We start from the raw sequence: 21197 nt of genomic DNA, 5'->3' as shown, positions 1-21197 counted from the left end.
AATTGAAGATCCTTAAGCATCAAAATAAAACTTTAAACCACAAATCCAGTTCCACAGAAACTGGGAACTTTACTAGACCAAATATATAGTTCACATAGAGACCAGTAACTTTACTTTTCTGATCCATTCACAATGCACCATTACAGAATATCATAGCTTCTTGTATGGCTCACTTTATCCAAACAGCTAAAACTTTACAAAGTTAGCCAAGACAAAGAGGCTAGATATAGACAACCTTTAAGTCAATTACTGTTAACATGAGTAGACCTTAGGAGTTTATAAAACCTTATTTATCAAATATCTTATTTATTAAACACATGTTGTTCCTTATCTAAAACTCTTTAGACGTCTGGTGTTGAGCAGTTAGTAAAGACGTAAGTTAGACATACACTTCTAAGTCAGTTTCTGTTAACCTGAGTAGATCTTTATAACCTTAGGAATTTATCATTATATGAAAATCCATCCTAATCCAGGACATTTTGGAGACCTGCCGTTGCCTCCTTAGTCTAAAATGGAGATATAATGACAAGCAGAGGCTCAGTAGGACTAAGAAGCTTAATTAGTTTTGCCTTAGATGGTTTATGTCACATGGTTGTCTTAATCAAGATTGTGGTGAAGTTACATTGCATACACTCTTTTAACCTGAGTAAAGATGGCTGCCAGCCACATGGCTGCTTCCACTCTGATGAGGTTATCAGCCAAGATGGAGGTCAGCCACATGGCTGCTATTTAAAAACATCAATTTTCCTAGTAGATCTATTTTTTATACAAGAGTGGAATCCAAGTTACATATACAGTATATTCTAAATAGGAGCTGAATCACATAAATACACTAAGTTGTAGCAAATTAAGATTACCTACGTATAGCTTTTAACTATAAGCCTTTTGCTATAGGTTTTAAGCTAAATTTTGCTACATATTTTTTGAACCAAACCCAACAAATTTACAAATCTTAAACTGGTTTACAGCACAGTCTTAAGAGGCTTTTTGAGAGCAGAGAGCAAAGAAATCGAAGAGATAAAAGACTTTTTTAAGAGTGGGAAGTTGAAAAACCATAGAGGCAAAAGACTTAGAAGTGTGGAACAGAGAAAGTTCAAATATAAGAAATGTATGGATCATTTGTGCAGTAGCAGGAAGTGTTGCCTGATGAGAGAATCTGAAAATCAATTATGCCAGTTTTTGGCCATTGACTGAGCTGTACTGAGGCCAAGGCATTTGCAGTAAGATAGTGAATGATGCTTAAAGAAAGTCTCTGTGTCCATGGAGGAAGAGAGAAAGGGTAATATAAGGCCCAGGAGGGCATAAGAAAGCAGTGGGACTCCCAGGAGGGAGCCGAGGGACAGAAGGGACGGGTCACAGGACAGCCATCTGCGGGAACAGTCCGCTATCTCAGAGACCCAGAAGGGCCTAAGGAAGCTGTGAGACTGTATAGCTCCTAGGGGGAGGCAAGGAAGCGCCCAGAAAGAGCTGAGAACAAAGGGTAAGTGTTGTGGTGACAAGAATCTCAATTCAGGGTGTCCCCAAGCCAACTGAGAGGCTTGTCGGAGAGAAATGTCCCAAATGACAGATAGAGGCCAAGTAGGCTAAAGGAGCTTCCTGACAGCAATATGGCTTTTGTAGTCATAGTAGACCAATCCGGCAGTTCTGGGATGACACCGGGTAGAGGAGGAGAGATGAGTGGTTAGAGCAGGTAGAGGAGAAAATACCTGAAGAGGTAGACTGGGGAGGCATTTTGGGAAAGGGGACGGTTCCTATGGAGGGAGAGGAGCACCTATCTTCATAGAGAGATGCCCACAAGAGCTTAGTGGGCCAGAGAATGGATAGATGCCCAGGTTAAAAAAAAAAATACCTCAAACAGATACGTTTTACAGCAACGTTCATACCAGCATTGCTCATGAGAGCCAACAGGTAATAACAATCCAATGTCCACCGATAGGTGAACAGATTAACAACATCCGGGAACATCTTCCAGTCTTGAAAGGAGATGGACCGTGACACAGGTCACAGCAAGGACGAACAAAGAAACCGTGCTGGTGAGTGCAGCATGTCAGACGCAGAAAGGCAAATGTGGTAGGCGTCTGCTACTGTGAAGAGTCAAGTTCGCTGAGAAAGCAGAACAGTGGTTTCCAGGGGCTGCGAAAAATGAAGTGCCTGGGAAATATGAGTAGAGTTTCTGGTTGAGATGGTTTGTTTGTTTGCTTGGTTGCACAACATCGTAAATGAACTTAATGCCAACCGAATTGTCCACTTAAAGATAATTGGAAAGATAAGTTTTCTGACTTAAATTCTGTGACAGCAAAGAATGACAAGCCATTTATTTATGAATCCACCTCTTGCTGACACTGCTTTCCTCACTCTTCTCTGATGAACAGTAATCATTTTTAACACAGGTGAGTTAAGTATTCACTATAGACACATACACAAAGTGGGGAGAGAGGAGAGGGGGAGGGAAGGAGGGAGGGAGGGAGAAGCATTTTCAGAATTAACTAAAGGCTAGTTTTCCCTTCGTGGCAATGTTCTCTCAGCCCAGGTGAGAAGAAAGCCCCACTACTCCAAGAGGTAGGTTCTCTGGCACAAGCCTTCAGGGAGAGATTCCGGGAAGAAGCGCTTCCTCGCTTCCTTGGGGTCAGTGGCTGCATCTACCCTCAGGGAAAGGGAAGTACCAAGTGTAGACAGCTACCAGCCTCCTTCTCCTAAGTTTCCTCAGAGAAAGCAGGCCCCTAACAAGAGCTCTACGGGCCACAGCTACACATGGAAGTATCAAGGGAAAGCACTCGTGATATCAAAACAGTCTATGGTTGGTAGGTTTTACAATCTACCAACAATCTGCTTTCTAAAACAGTGATATATACTCCTGATCAAAACTCTGCCCCACGTTCACTGTGGCTTCCCTGACAAGATGAAATAGCTGTGATGTGGCCCTTGGACTCATAGATAATCTCTAGTGGCTGCTAAAACCATTGTTTCTTCAGTTGCCTAGTTGCTTGATCCTACTACAGACAGCTGTGGCCCCTCAATGTGGGAATGGAGGTACCTAGCTAGTCAAACCCAACCTCCCTGCTCAGCACTATATAACACCCAAGTAAATGACTCCGTGCATGACTAAAACAGTTGATTCTCTCTGCCAGGGACCTTCCTCGATCCCATCTACCAACTGTAAATGTACTGATTTTCAAGAAATACAAAATCAACCAATAAACAGTATTTTTTTGATACAGGAAAGCTGCCTGCCCAGCAATTCCTCTCCTCTAATGTTTTCTTGCCACTCCAAACGCACACGTCATCAGTACAACATATCCCCAAAGTGGAAGATGTGGTCCATCTACTGTCCCTTCTGGGGCCTCCTTAACAGGCTCCCCAAGCTTCTACCTACATTCTACAGTGGACAGAAGAAAGGGGGAGCCTCAACGTGGCTGCAGGTACCAGCATGCCCCGCACCACTAGGCACATGCTTTTGGAACAACAGCCTCAATTCTACCTTCCTTCCCTATTGAAGTTTTTCCTTCCTACTTAAGAGGTCCCTAACTTGAAAGGTGAGACCAACTGTGCGTGGAAGTTAAATTCTCCCATATGAGGAAAACCCCAATACCCCTCAGAAACACTCATTATAGACTTGCCTTCTGGATTATTATTTTAAAGCGAGATTATTTTTTTTTCTGTTCTTCTGTCAGTTGCAAATCCCTAAACCAACTGGCATTCACTTAAAACTAATCTGCTGTGTTTTTATTGAAGAGAATAATCAGGAAAGTTCAGCCCCACTGAACAGCTGGGAATTTTGTTGCTGAAGGTTTTGGTTTAGTCTTTATTTTTCTAGCTGCTGGCCCTGCTAACAGGATTCCATGAAGGTCACATTTAATCTTGCAGCGACAGGCTACCTAAGCATTTCTTAGGTTGGCTTCAGTAAAAATAAATTGCCTGAGCTCTGTAGACAGGCCTGGTGCCTGTAGACAGCCCAAACAATTAGAGCCAAAGGGAACCAATGGAGGCAGTTGTAAAACACTGCACTTGATTTCAAAAGAATTTCACCACACAGGTTAAAGGCTGGCCGGAAGCGTTTGTTAATAATAATAACCAAGGCAGAGAGCTATTGAATCCACATAGAAAGCAGCAGTTCTTGGTAGCCCATCTCCAGTTTATCACCAAATAGATTTATATTCATAAAAAGGTGTAAATAACACCACTGGGAATGAAATGTCAGGTTCTTTCAAAAGTCTTAGTTCAGAAGAGAAAAGCGGAGCAAGTTTTCATCTTACGGGTGTTGAACCTCTTCTACAGACTTGCTAAGTGACAAGACGCCGTGCCTGTGTGCTAAATACACATACCAATAGGTTTCTAACACAAAGCAGATCTGTGCCATTCCTTCTGAGCTCAAGTTTGGCTTTCTGAGCTAACCTTTGCTTTAAACTGAAAAATCAAAGCAACAAATATTTATCTAGTTCTTATGCGTATCAAGTACCCAGGAGGAATGCAGAGAAACACATGATCCCGGCTCTCAAATAACATGTCACGGAGGTAGAGAAATGAAAAAGTCCAAATAACCAAGCTTTTCACAACACACCCCGAGGCCCACAAACACTCAGGTATACACACACAGCTTATGGCCACAGGAACAATATGTGCTGTGTGACGCTTCTGTGGACATTCAGAATGTTATTTAGTGTTTTCGGCTGAAGATATCAAGTCAGACTTATGATGAGAAGCCAAAGGAGGGCCATGAGGTTCTGACCAGAGTAAAGGCTTTACCTGCTTCCCTTCAGTCCTTTCAGGTTCCATTCCTTGTTTTAAAACTGTCCCGAAACCTCTCCCTCCTGTGTATGTGTGTGTGTGTGTGTGTGTGTGTGTGTGTGTGTGTGTGTGTGAGAGAGAGAGAGAGAGAGAGAGAGAGAGAGAGAGAGAGAGAGAGAGAGGAGAGAGAGTTTGTGTATCAGGGATCATTCAGAATCACTCCTGTGTGTGTGTGAGTGTGTGTGTGTATGTGTGTGAGGGGATCACTCAACATCATTCTGTGTGTGTGTGTGTGTGTATGTGTGTATCAGGGGATCACTCAGCATCACTCCGTGTGTGTGTGTGTGTGTGTGTGTGTGTGTGTGTGTATCACTCAGCATCACTCCTCTGTGTGTGTGTGTGTGTGTGTGTGTTCTGTGTGTGTGTGTGTGTGTGTGTGTAACATTCAGCATCACTCCCCTGGCTCAGTCTACCTTTTTTGATACAGAGCCTGTCACTGACAGTGATCCTCCTGTCTCCACTATCCCAATGCTGGGATTACAAATGTGGGCCATCAGGCCTGGCTGTTTACCTGAGTGCTGGGGATCGGACGCTGGTCCCAATGATTGTGCAGTGGGCACTTTACCAACTGAGCATCTCCCCAGCCTCTCTTTGCATCCTCCATTCCCTGTCCCATCTGCTATGGTAGCTGCTAGCCTCTTGTGTCCGCTGAGCACTCAGAATGTAGCTAGGTTGAATTAAGACAAGGTGCAGGTTTAAAATTAAAAAAAAAAAAAAAAGACGACATACCAGACTTTAAAAGATTTGCTATTAAAAAGTAATGTAAAATAACATCTTTGTAATCATGGTGCTGACATGATAACATTTGGGAAGTAATGGATTAAACAAATATTATTATTTCATCTGTTTCCTTTACTTTTCTAATATAGACACTAAAAATAAGACATAAGCACGTGGGTCATGTTGTACTTGTACTGATTGACCGCCTCCCACTTTGGTTTTGTCCTCTCGTCTCTGGACTAGTACACCCAACCAACCTAAGTTTCAGCACACTGGTAAAAGTGGGGATTGTGTTCATAACTGGAGTGAAACTGTTCTAATATTTCATCAGATGAAAAACAGACACGTGGAGTCCTCTTCCATGGTGAAGAATCAGAGATCACAGCGTGACTAAGGCTTCCTAAGTGATTGTCCCCAAGATTTGCCAAGTGAGTATAGAGGAAACCTAACACCCTTGGATTGTTTAGGACTCCCGGAAACTGCCCTAGCCTCCTGAGACAAGAGAACAGATCTGCTATGAAGTCAACAGGGTAGGTTTAGAGTGTCAAGACAGGGCATGCTCACTAGACCTCTTCATTTGCATACACCCCGAGACATAGATCTGTAGCCATTTGTCTAAATTCACTGCTCTTATCTGATAGAAAAAACCCTTATCTCCTCAACAGGATCAAATAATACCGCCTGGTCCAGACCTCTTACTTAATTTGGGTCCCCAGTTGCTAAAGCTAAGAAGACCCCTGTCTGCCTAAGCATTTATACTACAGAAAGGATAAGACACAGAGCCTGGAGGACACCCCTAGTCCCTAAGAGTCATATATCTTAGAAGAAGCCTGAATCCTTTCCTCTCCATCACAAAGGAGCCAAAGTTTGGAGCTTTCTCTGTGTGTCTCTGTCCCTTTGTCTGTCTCTCGCTCTCCCTCTCTTTTCATCCCTCTCTCTCTCTTCTTCCCTCTAGGAAAGGGAGAGGGACAGTTACTTTACAGAGTGAAATGCCTCCACCATGATCCATCAGGCTCTAGGGGGAGGGGACCAATACTGCAATGACCCTTTTATCGACTTGCTTGTAAATATCAGTAATTCTTGTCTCCTTCTCAAGTGTTGTGTGATTCTACGGTATTTACAATCATAAAAGGCAGAATTGTCAAGTGGGATAACATCTTAGACCATTATTAGCTCTTGGCATAGAGAGGCAACGGTGCCTCCCAGCATTGGCTAGGAGAGCTGGATCTGCACAAAGAAGCAGACTGAGATGGAGAATAGATACTAAGTCAAACTCACAGAGATCCTCACAGAGAGGATACTAAATAGCATCCTCCCAGCAACATTCAATTGCGTCAAACTCACAGAGATCCACTTGCCTCTGCCTCTCAAGTGCTGGGATTAAAGGCGTGAACCAAAACCACCTGGCCCAATTTCCTTTTCCTAAACTCACATTTGCTAGAGTTGGGTCAATGGGAGCACATGAGCACTGTCTTGAGAACATTTCTCTAGTTATGAAAGTAACTACAGTTGATTCAAACTTAAACATACAAAGTGTCTCAAGGAGTATAAAAAAGGTCAAATATACCCTACGATCAAACTGTTTTCCTCCAGCATCTTTTAATATTGCATAAACAAAATACACATGATTTTAAAATTAAGAGTGGGGTCACAATCTAATATCCTTTTCTCCCACCCCAGCATGTGATAAATATTTCCCCTCATTAAATGCTATCCAGAAGTATGAGTTTTAAGAACTATCTACTTTCCAGATGTGCCATAATCTACATGCGTTTCTCTTGTTGACCATTCAAATGGCTCCCAAGTTTCTATATAGGGAAATCCTATTCCGTAAACAACCTTACACATAAACCTTTGTTCTAACCTCCAGTCACCTCAAGGAAGTAGGTTCCTAGAAGCAACATTACTGTGACAGACCGTTTCACTCTTGTTAGACTGAGGTCGGATTGTTTTGAAGCAAAATCTCACCATGTATCCAAGTTAGCCTTGAGCTCACTACGTAGCCCAAGACCACCTCAACTTTGCAGCAATCCTCCTGCCTCAGTCTCCCTGGTGTTAGGATGGCAAGCATTCACCACTGCGACTGCCTGGCTGGAACACTTAGCATTTTTAACACTGTGAGCATATATCGCCACCACGTTCAATTCCAGAAAACTTCGCCCAGTGTAAAGCCTCAGCGACATGACGTCACACTAGGTTTCGCTACAGCGGATGACCTGTGGTCCCGACCTCCCTATGGAGTTCCCAGTCCAGTCTCCACCTGTTCTGGAAGAAAGCACAGTACTGGCCATTCTGTTTTCCTGTCTCCACACATACCACTCGTGAGGTGACAAGAGTAAAACCCAATCAAAGAAGAGCATGGGATGGCAGGATGGCCCGGGAGAGCTGCCCTAGTGCTTCTGATTGGCTGTGCTGCCTCCTACCCTCTGGGAGGCGGGGACACAGAAAGTTGGGGGGCCTCACAATGCGTGGTCTCAGTTCTTCAGTTCTCAAAACTTCAGCATCAACACCTCAAAGGTGACTTCAACCATGCCCAAGTGACCGTCGCCTGTAAGTCCATGTTCCCTTGCATAAAAGTAGCTGCTCCCCTGGCAGTTTCCTGTCATGTTCTGTCTCCCAAGGGGTTAAAGGTCAAACCCCAAAGACAACAGTAGAGGCTCCTTCAGCATTTCAACTTGCCCTTGAGTGAGTACTAACTACCCTTGCTCGACTCTGCTTCCTTAACTCCACAGAGTAGTTGACACTTTGCAATGAAAGGAATTTCCTGGAATTTAACTTCATGGGATAGGCTTGATGTATTTAAAATGCTAAACCCAGAGCCTATGAGACTGCTCAGTGCTTAAAAGTGCTTGATGGCCTTCCAGAGAACCCAGGTTCAGTTCCCAGAATCTACACGGAGACTCACAACCATCTGTAACTCCAGTTCCAGGGGATCTGCCACCCTTGTCTGGCCTCTACAGGCATTAGGCATGCACACGGTACACAGACATCCATGCAGACAAAACACTCATACATATGAAATAAAAATAAATGTTAACCATTCGAACCAGATGTGGCCATACGTAGACAAAATGTCTACCTGGCTAACTGTCTCTTCCCTCTCTCCCAGTCCCAAGAACCCACAATTTAGCTTTCTCCTTAGTCTCTCCAGTCCCCCACTTGCCACATCCTCCCCAGATCTACTCTGCCACCCTCCCAACACCATGTTTAGGTGTTAGGACATTCTCTTCTCACCACTGTTCTTTCCTTTGTCTTCAAGAAATCTAGGATAAGGAGAAGAAAATTAAAAATAGCTGATATTGCCTGGAATAAAGTGATCTGTATGCAGCTCCTTCTCATTCACAAATGAAATGTGGAGTGAGTCAAAGATCTGAAGCGCACAAGGCAAGACAGCATCTTCTACCTACAAGAGGACTCTTTAGGTTATCTCTAAATCTGACAGGCATAAGGTCACTAGGGACCAATTAAGTTGTACGTTCACTACTTTCCTTTGGTTGCCCAAAGTGTGGGCATCCGATGCTGTTACACAGACAGCAGTAGACTGATAAGTACATTTGGAAATAAATTATTTAGGAAAATGGCATGCTCAAAAATAAGTTCATTTAATGAAAACTCGACAGGCTTTTATCATACAAAATTCTAAATTAAGATCTCTGTTCAACTACATTGGTTATGTTCTCGGGGTTTAAAAAAAAATGCTTAGGAAGTGCCCCCTCCCAAGAGCCTCTTGTTTCTCCAATGTGTTTCCACATCTCTCTTTGCTCAACTCTAGTTCTTTCTGGCTTATCTGAGCTAATAAAAGGAAGTATAAACCATAACAGAAACAAAACAAGACAGGAAAAAGAACCCACCATAACTATGACCTTCCTGCCCAAGGAGACCACACCACACAACACTGTCTTCCTTGACTCTTTATAATGGAAAGGTCAGAGTAGGATGTGAATTCCATTTTTGGTATGATGCCTACACTCAATATGGACAGCACCAATACAGGTGAGCCCTATTCAAAGCAATGTGTAAAATGCAGAAGCAAATTTGTTTGCTGATTGCTGGGCATAGCCTCTGAGCCAAGGCCAAAACCAAAGACACCCTGGGAAGAGATTCTTGAATAGTGAGTGGTTCTGTACCTTTGCCCTGGCCATACAACTGAGGAAGCCTGGAGTGGAGGACTTGGCACACTCTAGGGAACAAGAAGTTCACAATGATGGAGAGAAGAGATATGTTATATATTACAATCCTATGGATTACAGCCAATCTTAAGTCTAAAGGATTTAGACTTGAAGATTGTTGCCAGTCTCAAATCTAAAGAATTCTGAATAGTCTCTAAATGTTCCTTTCTCTTTCTTGGTCATTTAATAATAAACAAATGTACTTCCTGGTCCCCTAGGGATTACAGAACTATCTAACCACATTTTATGGAAATTAAGGTCCCAAAAGGGGAAGTTACTAAAGAATGAATAAAAGAGATAAATGTCAACTCCAAGGCTTTGGGTGCAACTTAATGACAGAGCACTTTCTTAACACGCTCATGGCTCTGGGTTCAATTCAGGGCACATACACATACGTGTGTGTGTGTGTGTGTGTGTGTGTGTGTGTGTGTGTGTGTAGTGAATTCTAGGCTTCTGAGCCCATTCACCATCCTCGACACAAAAGCTTGTACACAGCCAGTTGTCCACAAACGTTTGATAAGTGAATGAGTTTGTGTGCTACTACATTTCACTAACTATTCTTTTAAAGCAATGATAGGAGATTCCTGGATCCCGGGCAGAACTCGAAGTTCTGAGAGAAACTGTCCGATGCTTCCAGTTCTTCATGACTGTTACCTTAACACAGATCAGTCCAGAGTTCCAACACACTGGGTTTCCCTATGTTTGGACAGAATGACATTTACCAGATTGGATGAGAATATCTTTTTCAAGTTGACCAGGAGTTCACTTGAAAAGAAGTCAGATGAAGTCTTCCTAAATGAACACAATTTGTTTCAGAGAATCCATTCTAAGATGAATCTTGTAAGGGGTGAAACCAATTTCAAGAACTCCTTGGCAGTCAAAGGCTGGCAACTGTAAGCCTGCTGATTGATCTTAATTCAGAGAAAGCCCAGGGAACCTTCATGACATGGCCACAGCTGGGTTTCAGCTGCCTGGGGTGTGGATTTTTCTGGGTAGTATTTTCTTCCGTATTTTATTTTCAAATAATAGCTTCGGGTTTAAATCTTGTACCTGTACATAATCTTCTGTGGGGGCTGGTAATCAAAGCTTGACCAAACCTCCTCAGCTACCTACAATCTCTACAGCTAACACACCTCTTCAGGTCAGCCAGTTATACATTAAGCTGATATTCTTAATTAAATATTAATCTATGCAAGCCAAAGAGCAGGACATAAAAGGAGCAGAGAGAGGTAGAAAGTCCTGCTCATCTCTGTACCCTATTCAGGAAGGAACATGGAGTGCTATACAAATGAACATAATTGCATAATTGGCTTTATTATTAAAACTTCTTGTCATCTCATAGAAATGCATCTGTGTATATGATTATTTATTTTACATGTATTATAAATACATTCTATTAATGCTTATTTTCTCCTGTCATAGTATATTACTTTTATATATGTAGTGTTGAGCACTCCAGCAGTCTGTAAATCTGAGTCAACCAAGACCCTTTAAAGACAATGCACAAAATGTAGACTAGTGCTAAGCCATATCTGTAGGAGCAATAACTTCATGAGTCTGAAACAGTGGCGAAAAAATTCAGACCAAAGCACCATGCAACCTGTGTGTTGTATCTGTTAGAAAATGTGTTGTCTTTCATACTCAGGTCCTAACCTGTAATAGATATGTACCCAGCTGTAAGTGTGTGTATCATTTGCTATTTGGAAAAGAGATTAAGAAAGGGTAATATTAGGTGATGGGGAAGGACGGAATGTAGGCAAAGGGAACCATGAGTCATGAAAGAGGAAATAAAGCTAATGTTTTCATAGTTTCAACCCTGTTATAGGTTTTCATTTTAGTAGTAGATAAGTGCATACAAATGAAATTAACAGTAAAGTATAAACCCCCAAGTGACGCTCCATGACTTCAGAAAGGCCATTCTAACTGCATAGAAAAGTTCACTGAGATGCATAGAGTTTGGAACTGGGCAAGTATTTGTTTGAGTGGCTACCTTAATCTATTTGCATGTTTTTATGTGTGAGCCCATGACAATGAAGTGATTTAATTAATGTATAAATAAACAGAAAAAACACTCATCCAAAATCAGTTGTTCCCATATCATTTGGTTTCCACGGATAACACTTAACTTTTCTCCTAGCGCGCGCGCACGCGCGTGTGTGCACACACACACACACACACACACACAATTCACATATTTCACTGTTATCTTGACACTTTAAAAATAACAGCCAATATTTAATACTTTGCCATTATTTCATATACCCTCAAAAGGATCCTCCTGATTGTGATTCCCCACTTTTATTTTAAAGACAGGGTCTTGATATGCATCTGAACTTGAACTCACAATCCCCCTGCTTCTGCCTCCCTAATGCTGGGATTAGAAGTATGTGCCAGGACACTCACCTCCCTATATATTTTTTAACCTTAACATTGATCTAACAGAACTTAGAAAGTTAATGTATGACACATTTGTGGGCTGCTAAAACTTACCCAATGGCCTTTGATACACAGTATCACAACTGTTCCCCAAAGCAGCCCTGTAAGTATACTATATTATTACCTTTCTAAGCCTAACCACCCCCCAAGGTAATTACTGTATTTATTTTTGGTTGTTGTCCGCTCACAGCTAGAATGCAACCTTTGTAGAACCTGAGGAGGCTGTGCCCTTCTTGCTTCCAGATGAATCCACACAGCCTACCACTGGATCTGGTAGCTCATGTCCCACAAATATTTGCCAAATGTATAAATAAGTTCTCTCTTGATTACTTTAAGCCTGTTTGGGGGAAGGCAGATAAGGGACCTGTGATGTGATACCCTGTGCACAGTTCCGTAGTCTGTTGGCTATTTTAAAAAATGAAGTGAAAACGTTGGAAATGAAATACAGCTTTTCCTAAATAAAGCAGAGAATAAAAGGGCAGTGCCCTTGGGCCTGTGAGGAAATCAATGTATATCAAATGATGAATATCCAAAGTTTTAAGTATTCCACTCCTAGATTTAACTAGCTTTCACTAGCTCTGGTATATTAAATATTTGTTTAATGAAGTATTTCAGGAGGTGGGGTAGGAGAAAAGAACGACTATAGTTCACAGAGCTGTCAGGATTTTATGGCAATTCCTCTTTTGCCTTAAGTTGCTTCTAAACCCTCTTTATATACATATAAGATGATATTTTACAGGTAAGTGAGTCTGAAACATGTGGAACTCTTCCTAACTTCCAAAGGTCAACAGAAAAAAAAAAGTCAACTCATTGAGAATGAAATATGTTTAATTTTAAGAAGCAGTAACAAATCGTAACAGACAAGACCTCTCAGGCCTAAGCGCAGGCCAAAATCTAACTTCTTACACAAGCAAGGCTGTAAATTATAATCATTCACCAATCACAGTGAAATTCCGAACTTTGCCCGTCAATCAATAGATGTTCCAAAGTTACCCCTTAGAAAAGATGCCAACTCAAGTTCTAAATATTCCATTTGCTTGAATCTGCCTTAAAAAAGAAAAATTCCAAGACTGCATTGGTTTCTATTTTTGTGACACCCCCACCCCAACACAAAAAGAATAAGAGTTGAGAAAAGCATAGAACCCTGAACTTGTGCGAGTGATTAAGTTAATCGGAGCGACCTCTGGGGCCCTGCCCTGCCCCGGCAGTGTACATCTGTCTACCCTACCATCCAGTCATCCACCTTCTGTAAACAGTGGGCTAACAGACCCGTCCCTGCACCTGCCCTTAAGCACCAGAAGTACAGACTGCTAACTTCAAATGTTCCTTGCAGTCAGCCGCTGTAAAAGAACTAATAAATGACTTCAGGCTTGACGACAACCTCAATAATTCCTGAAAATGCACAACAGGAAATGTAACTATCCTCCACCCTCCCGAGCCATTCATCAAGAGCAGCCTGGAGTCCTGGCCACAGGGAGGCCAGTGGCAGAAAGCTAACCCCAGCACCACTTCGCCTCCCTGGCACAGACACAAGCAAGGCCAAGGAGTGCCCACACTGGGGGGTGGGGGGAGGAGAGGGAAGGAGGAACATGTCCCCAAGTTTCAAACACAGGGGGTTAAGGACTTCAAACCAGCCAACAGACGAGTGACAACCTCCACTGCCAATCCCTGGGGTTTTATTTATATCCGACCACCAAGGGTCTTGCCTCCACGGGCAGACCCGGGCGTCTCACCTGGTGCCCGAGCACAGTCCTGGCTCAGGGCTGAGGCTGCCGGCCTCCTTCCCTTTCCTGTCCCTAAGGGGCGAGGGGCTGAGGGTGGCCAAGATCCACGACCCGGGGCCCAGCGGAGGCACCGGCTGCAGCGTCCGGGGCCCTGCGCTCTCGCTAAGGCTTCCCGGGCCGCTCAGGGGCGCCGGCCCCCAAGGCCGTGTGGCGGGGACTGGCCGGGCACCGCGATTGGCCGCGGCCCGCATCGCTCGCCCAGAGAGCCGGGCCGGCGGGGCGGAGTGGAAGTGGCGGCTGGCCGCTCTGCACCAACCATGTTCGGCCGGCGGGCGAATGTCACCCGGCGCCCGGAGCGGGTCGGAGGGCACGGGGCGGGCACTCGGATCACCACCGTTTCCCGGAGACCCCCCGAGGGCTCGCCAGCTCCCCCCTACCAACCCCGACTCCTGCCCGCGTGGGGAAGGTGGGGGCGCTGCTCGGTCCCCGGAGGCTCCCCACCCCCACACCTCGCCCGTTCCATAGCCAAGGCGGGTCGGGCCCAGCGCGCCAGGCCGGCCCCGGGGCGCCCGCGGGGACCCGGAGGCGCTCGCAGCTAGGCCGCGCCGGGGTAGGTGACCCCTGCGCACAGAGCCCTCCCGGGACGCGCCTCTCGGGTGTCTTGCGCGCTGGGACAAGTGCAGTGACAAAGCCCCGAGGCCAGGCCGGGCGCTGGCCGGCGGGTAGGAGGACGCGATGTCCCCGGCGAGTGGCGGCGGCCCAGCCCCCAGGAAGCCGGGCGCGCCGGCCAGGCCCGCGCCCAGCCGCGCGCGGAGCCCGCCCGGCCCGAGTGGCCGCTGGCACCCCACACCAGTCACCCGAGCCCGAGCCCCACCGGCCAGCGCATCCCGGGAGCGCCTCCCGGCACCCATCAAGTTTACTATGGCCACTGCCCGGGCATGGGGATCTGGGGACCGCGGGTGCCAGTCTATTTACACCGGAGACTGCCGGGAGAGAAGGGCCGCCAGGCACCGAGAAGAACCCGGTTCCCTTCTTCGGACCCGGTGGCGACAGTGTCTGTAAACACACACACACACACACACACACACACACACACACACACACACATACACCAATATTATTTTAAATGAGGCCCGACTCCAGCGGACCTGCACCCACAACGCGCACGACACCTGGGGCGCAGAACCACACAGAGCAGATCTGTGTCCATGGAGCCACCTCTTCGCATCTGCAAATCCAAAAGTGAAATTAAACCTCCACTAACCTCCTCCTCCTCCTCCCTCTCTACCTCCTCCTCCTCCTCCTCCTTGCAGCCTCAGCAGCCCCAGTACCAGCAGCAACAGCAGCAGACCCCGCTTCCCCTAAAATCAGATGATCCATAACTGCGCCGACTCTTCCTCCAAAAATCGGTATTAATATTTATGAACCCCGGCATTTTCCATCTGCAAAACATCGTGTCAAGGCATCAGGACGCACATACATACACAGCTCCTGTCCCCATCAACATGCCCTCGAGAGAAAACACACGCACAGTCACAACTATTATTTGAAAAAAAAAAAAAATGTTACCTCTCAGTGTGCTTTTTTTCACGCTACCAATACAATCCCGCAAGGTGTGAGTGTTGTTAGGGTGTGTAAAATGGAAATGAAAGCCCGTCAGTTGAATAATCGCAGGAGCAAAACTAAAAGTTACTCCCCAGCTTGCCTGAGAACAGTCCAGATCGAAAGCAAAACAAGGAGAGGAAACTGCGCGGAGCCGAGGCTGGAAATCCCCCCCACCCCCGCCCTCTCCCGGCCCCGCTCCCTCCCTCGCTCCCCCTCCGCCCTCCTCCCTCCCCGCCCTTCCTCCCCAGTGTTTGTTTCGAGCTTGTGCAACCCGGAGGTGGAGGCAGAGGGAGGGCTCCAGCCGCCAGCCGGGAGGTGCGGAAGTTCGCCGCCGCCGTTCATTGGCGGGCAGCGCGGCTTTCATCATTTCTCGGAAAAGTCAATTTCATTTTCACTTCCCCACGTCGCGGCTTCGGGGGAGCAACAAGCGGCTGCGCGGGGAGTGTGTGGCTCGCGCCGAGGGGCCGCTCGCTTTTCACCGGCGGCCACCACGCTGCGAGTGTGGGCTCCAGAAGTGGCCGGCCCAGGCGCAGGCTTGAGATCTTGGCCACCAGCTAGGGGCCTTAGGGAAGGAAGGAGGTACCTGACTCTGCATCCTACCTCAAGGTGGGGACCGACCAGAGGGCGCCTGGGAAGCCTGGGGACCCTTCCTGACCTGCGGGTTGAGGGTTCAGAACCTCTGTGCTCAGGCTGCGTACACACACTCGTCTTGGAAAGTCGCCCGCTGTAAAGGAATGTAAGGAACGAAGTCAGCTGAAAAGAGGGCATTACTGGCGTCCCTACTTTATTGGATCTCCTACTGGGGGGTGGGAGGGAGGGCTTGAAGCGCCAGGCTGGCATTCTGTGTGGGAGCTAGGGTGATTAGAAAGGCCTCCCCCTAGTAAGTCACTCTCTGAGGCTACTTTCCGCCTGCGCTATTCACATTCCGTTCCTGCAAGATGAGATGGGCAAGGTTGGGCATTACTTAAAATGTCTTGATTGTGGCTGGTCCTGGAGGGAAGGCTTCATGCTGCAGGTTAACTTCCAGTCAAGTTCAAATGTGACCCCCTTATTAGCTGGACATCCCTTCCTGCTGTCCTCCGTGCTGTCCAATGGAGATAATAAAGAATTCAAGAAGGGGGTCCCATACCTATGTCAGGTGCAGCAGCTGTTGCCTATCAGCTCTACCAGGCCGGCTCACTTGGAACCTCCTCCTCCTCGTTGGTCGTTTAACTTCCAGAGTATTTCCTTACATTTAGTTGCACCTGTTTCTTCCCTGGCTTACAGTTTCATTGGCCTTCTACCCGGCTTCTCTAGCCACTAGAGAAGGTCCCATCCTAGGTGATTGTAACGACCTATGTGTACACATCTGAAAACTATTTCTACCTCCTGTTTGTCCCAGAAGTACCAGATTCCACAGACAGGAAACAGGAGAGTATCCGTGTACCTGTGGAGGGAAATGGGTGAGATTAGGGACTCGGTCTTGTTTCTATAAAAATAGATTTCCCTCATCGTCTTTTATTCCTCCCCGAACGGCACCGTACAAAGCTTGCTTTCATATCTCATACATCAATAACCATGAGAGTGTACCAACTGCAAGAGAGGTGTCCCTCTTCTTCCAGCTGGCACCTCAGTTAAAAACCTAATAACTACTTGTCATTCTTTGCTTGCCTGCTTTATGTGCCTGAGTACCTGTGTGTGTGTGTGTGTGTGTGTGTGTGTGTGTGTGTGTGTGTTATACAAATCGTGTACTCACAGAGGCCGGAGTGCACTGCTCTGTTCTCTACAGCATTACTTTAAGGCAGGATTTCTCACTGAACCTAGAACTAGCCTGGCAGCCAGCTGCTCCAGCAATCTTCATGTCTCTGCCAGCCACAGCACTGGGATTAGGTGGGCACATAGCCAGGCCTGGCTTTCCAAGTAAGTCCTGGGATTTGAACGCAACTCTCGGTGCTTTCAAAGCAAGCACTCTTCGCGCCCCCTCTCCCCCACCCACGTTTCCATGGGCCTTTCTTTTTGTTGTTTTCTTTGCTGCTGATGGTCTGCTTATTTTATTTTTGCTCATTGCTTGTTTGTTCATATCTTTGTTTTTAGACAGGATCTTCCTATATGGTCCAGGCTAGCCAGGCCTGTAGCCCAGGTTGTGTGGAACTCAAGGTGCCTCAGCCTTAGCTCTGGAGCCCTGAATTACAGGCTTGTGCTGTATGCATCTGTTTATTTTAATCTGTACCCAAACAGTTGTCTTCTCTTCCCTAGAACAGGGAGAGGAAGAGAAGACAGGTGTCTTTCTGAACTTCTGGCTCATTCTGGTCTCAGGTCAGCATCCTTTATGTGCAGGCCCAAAGAGCCAAAAAAACAATGAAGTCTGATGGGACCAACCTATGTCACCTTCCTGGTACCCACGACAGTAGCTGCCTCAGTGGTGAAAACTCAGGGGAGCCACGCAGGACGTGCCCACAGATCTCTGCCTCACATCCTAATGACTGATGGCCACACACAGAGGCCAGTCCTGGGACCCCCATTGCTGGCCTCAGAAAGCATCCCAACTGCATGCTTCTCATGCTTGGCCTCCCATCTGTGAGTCATCACTGGGAAATGGACCTACCTGCCCTGAGTGCAGCCCCATCTCACTGTTTGAGAAAGAGCAATGCCCTAGTCATGTATGGTCTTATAAGATAAGCAACGGAAGGTTTGCTTGGACTGTTTGGGTTTTTGCAGTTGTCCTTGATACCTTCCCTCCCACAGCATCCATCCATCCATCCATCCGATCGATGGTATCAGTGTAACACATCCAGTCACAATCAATCGTGTCCTAGTTACATGCCAATGCAATGCCCCAGTGTCTCTGGATCCGACACATCCCTAGAGCACTGCCTTCACTCATGGCTATTCCTGAGAACTCTGCCGAGCCTCCTTCCTTGGGGTCCTCTATGCCAATGGACACACTGTTATCAAAGTTAAGCAGAAACTTGAAGCCCAATTCTAGCCCTCTCTCTGGCTCTTAGAAACCCATCTGGAGCTTTCAGAATAAAGGCCACATTAGTTGTAAGACACACAAAATCATTTTAATGTGGTGGCAGGCTGCCACCTAACCTTATGTTCTGCCAGTGTACCCTCCAAGACCTACATCCCTCCCTTGTTAAGCCAGCTGGCTTCCTTTCTTCATAGAACATCAGGGTCATTCTCACATTCTTTGTTTATCATTAGCTTGGAGCCCAGCTCATACATGGTCAAATATTTTTGAATTCACAATTCCTTGCTCCTTTCTCTAAGTTCGTACAGAATAATCTAGACTTTCTCAGAGCATTTGTTTTATACTTCAATAACATTTTTAAAGATTCATTTATTTTATTTTATGTGTATGAGTGCTTTTTCTGTATGTATATATGTGCACTGTGTGTGTGTACCTAGAGCCCACAGAAGTCAAAAGAGGACATCAGAGCTCCTGGAACTGGAATATGGATGGGTATGAGTCTACATCTGGGGACCAGAAACCGAACCTGGGTCCTCTGCAAGAGTGGTGAGTGTTCTTAACTGTTGAATCATCACTTCAGACCCCTTTAATAACATTTTAATACAGATGTAACTGATTGCCATTATATGGAAGTCAGAAAATATAGAACAGTTGGAAGAAAGTAGTATTGCTGAGCGTGGTAGCAGACAACTGTAATCCCAGCCCTTGTGAGGCTGAGGGAGGTTGATCCTGAGTTCTAGGCAAGCCTGGGCTCCATAGGGAGACCTTGACCCAAAGAAACTAGGTTGAAGATATAGCTCAACTGTTAGTGTTTTCTTAATGTGAGCAAGGGCATGCATGATATTAGCTCCCTACCATGTGTGCGTGAGTGCACGTGCGCGCGCGCGCGCACACACACACACACACACACACACACACACACACACGGCGGTGGGAGGAGAGCTAAAATTTCCCCTCAGAAATAGATCTACTGATATTTGTATGTGCTTCCAGCAAGTAGTTTTTCAAATGTGCTGTTTCCAATCCTCATCTGCTAATCGTTTCATGTGCAGACTACACGTCCCATCCCCCTCTGGGCTTATGTGATATCTTTCCATCCTGTTCCGTTTCTTGGCTGGCTTCTCTTTTTCTGCCAGCCCCCTAAATTATGGTGTTTCCAAGCGTTCTATCTTCAACCCTCTTATTTTCTCATTTTCTATGTTCTTTCTCTTCGGGTTCTCTCATCCACGCCCAAAGCCTCAGATATCACTACAGATGGCCCTCAACTTAACAATCGCTCTACTTACAATTTTCCAATTATGCAGTGGTACAAAAGCAACCAGGATTCGGTAGAAACCTTACTCCAAATTTTGAATGTTAGTCTTTTCCTGGGCTAGCACTATGCCGTATAATACCTTGTTGCCATGTTGAGCAATGGCAGACATCCTCATCTCCTACTCAGCCACAAGATCACCAGGTGAAACAGCCCACACCCTGCAATGTACCAGTTGCTAAACTATAACCTTCCCTAGGCTGCTACATCAAATGCATTTTAGGGTACAGTGTTTCCACTTGTGATGGGTTTGTGAGGGTCAGGCCCCTTGTAATTTGAGAAACATCTATGTTTGGTGATGATTTCAAAATAAGACTCTGAGCTACAGTCATACTACCTCCTCGATGCCAGTGAGATCCATGAATATTCCAAACTCAAGTCAATGCTCACACAAGGAAAACACACACAGGGTCTCCCTATGTCACTCATGCTGTCTTGAAATCAGAATCCTTCTCCATCAGCCACACAAGTCCCAAGATTACAGTCTAAAACTAGACTCCTAACATCTTTCCCTACAAAGTCAGACTTGTCATTTTATCAAGAGCCAGAAATCTGGCAAACATCACAAACTCCCCCCCTTACACACACACACACACACACACACACACACACACACACACACACTCTCATTCACTCACTCACTCACTCACTCACAACTTACCCGAGCCCCTGGGGCTTCACTAGGCATAGGTACTGCTTGCAATTTTCCAGACCCTTAAACTCATAAAACCTAGAATGAATAGCACCGTGTTCTTATGCCCTTGATGAAATGTCACAGCCGATCATAGATATAAATATGACTCAGAACATCCACATGGTATTGATACACACAGTCACAAAATATTTCTTGGCTCTTTGATGATACAACACACACACACACACACACACACACACACACACACACTAATAAATCTCTGCAGAAAATTAATCAGTATAACAAAATACAACCTTTGATAGCTTGTGAAAAAAGTATCATTTGCTGAATGGTAAAATTAAAATACTTTCTCAGAATCTTCCTGGGTATGTATTGATAGGGTTTCCTTTCTCTTCAGGAGAGTTGAATAAAGACACTGTTATTTAAACAGGGTACGGGTACATCTCTCTGAGTAGATCTTGACTAAGGGGGGGGGAATTGAAGATACACTCAGAGCCCCTTTTTAAAATGAGCTTTTCATTTATCTTGCTGATAAATGAGATGCTTTAACAAAATAATCATTCAATTAGCAAATATATGCTGGGTGCCCAGAATGCATCTCAGCACTGGCTTATATAGCAGTGAACCAAAGGAATGAAAACCACTATGGTCTGAGACTTTTTTTTAAACAGTCTAGTCAATTACTATGTTCATTTCCATTGTAACATCTCAGTAATGGCAGGGTCGTGGCCTCTTGCTATTATAGCAGTCCTTAGAATTGTACATCAAAGTTCTAAGAACGGACAATGTATGGCATGTTCACTCGGGTAAGTGTAAGTGATGAAATCAGAGATCCTCA

The 21197-nt window shown here is 45.5% G+C and overlaps 1 protein-coding gene across 2 annotated transcripts in view; it reads right to left on the bottom strand.

The window, feature by feature from the left end:
* Irf2 (interferon regulatory factor 2) overlaps positions 1-15598 on the bottom strand; it is a 107618-nt gene extending 92020 nt beyond the window's left edge. Inside the window, exon 1 of one of the 2 annotated variants that reach the window (XM_036166668.1) lies at positions 15404-15598. The gene's annotated coding sequence lies outside the window, so the exon portion shown is untranslated. Of the gene's footprint in view, positions 1-13843; positions 14003-15403 lie in introns of those variants that run through there. The other variant, XM_036166669.1, reaches the window with a different exon arrangement.
* Between the last annotated feature and the right edge of the window lie 5599 nt (positions 15599-21197).

This window comes from Onychomys torridus, chromosome 17, assembly GCF_903995425.1.
Source record: "Onychomys torridus chromosome 17, mOncTor1.1, whole genome shotgun sequence".
NCBI lineage: Eukaryota > Metazoa > Chordata > Mammalia > Rodentia > Cricetidae > Onychomys > Onychomys torridus.
The sequence above is the reverse complement of the archived record's forward strand: the minus strand, read 5'-3'. Positions and strand labels throughout refer to the sequence as shown.